Source organism: Hipposideros armiger, unplaced genomic scaffold, assembly GCF_001890085.2.
Source record: "Hipposideros armiger isolate ML-2016 unplaced genomic scaffold, ASM189008v1 scaffold_561, whole genome shotgun sequence".
NCBI lineage: Eukaryota > Metazoa > Chordata > Mammalia > Chiroptera > Hipposideridae > Hipposideros > Hipposideros armiger.
The window spans coordinates 37,459-38,467 of record NW_017731911.1 but is presented as its reverse complement, the minus strand read 5'-3'; the positions used below and the strand labels follow the sequence as shown (position 1 = coordinate 38,467).

The window sequence follows — 1,009 nt, the reverse complement described above, 5'->3', positions numbered from 1 at the left end:
GACTATGGGGTGTAAAATCTAGGGGTGGGGGACATTTCAGGCAGCTAATAGCAGAATCCAATGAAGTGGAAAGGAGAGAAGAAATGTCCCCAGGAGCCTAGAGAAATGGTTTTGAGACATGCCACTGTCCAGCTCTCCTCCAGGCCGAAGGAAGGGCAGGCCTGACTGTTAGTGGTTTGGGAACCTTGGAAGAGAGAAGAGGACGTGCAAACATCTCATACCACGGGCCAACTCTGCTTAGGGGGTGCCCATAGCCCCAGGAGTTATCGCAAAAAGGGGTAGATTCTTAGATGAGACCAATCTTTCAGCTGATGCCAGAGAGTCTCTTTGTACTGGGAACACTTCCTTATGACATGTCCCTAACACCCCCCCCCCAAACACACATACACACTTCAGTAGAAGACAGAGGCCAGCAGCAGCCATGCACGTACAGCATAATAGTTGCCACCACCTGGCTAAAGATGAAGACAGGACAGATAGACTGGAATGGCCCTCCTGGGTTCCAGTTTTGTGAAAACTGTCTTATATTGGGAAAATACTGTAGGAATGTGTCAGAGGCCAAATTTGTGTTGATTAAAAAAGGAAATAAGGCCTAGGACCACATGCACATAGTTCTAGAGATAGGCAACATGTGGACAAGACAAGGCTAGCCATCTTTCATTCCTGACTTGATGCCATAGTCCCAAGGTGAGAACTTCATATATTCATCTGCCCCAGTCCCTATAACCCACAAACCTAGGTATTGCCAGCCAACCAGCAATATTTGGATACTTTATTTCCCTAATAGGGGAAAGATCGTCTTTGGCATTAAAAGATTTACCCCACCTCTCCTCCCCAATCTTCCTATTGAGTCTTGACTGTCTGCTAGGTATTTGGTTCCCTGCTTGGTGGTAAAACTTTTCCTGTTAATGCTCAATATTTGGTCTCTAATATTTTTTGTGTCTCCCTTACCAAAGTCATGCACAGAGAAACCAGGAAGATCTTTGGCCATCATTGTAAATCCAATGCC

The 1,009-nt window shown here is 45.9% G+C and overlaps 1 protein-coding gene across 1 annotated transcript in view; it reads right to left on the bottom strand.

The window, feature by feature from the left end:
- Positions 1 to 1,009, bottom strand: part of DNAH6 (dynein axonemal heavy chain 6) — a gene marked incomplete at its 5' end in the record, with an annotated part of 46,456 nt that overhangs the window by 8,896 nt on the left and 36,551 nt on the right. The gene's annotated exons all lie outside the window — the stretch shown is intronic.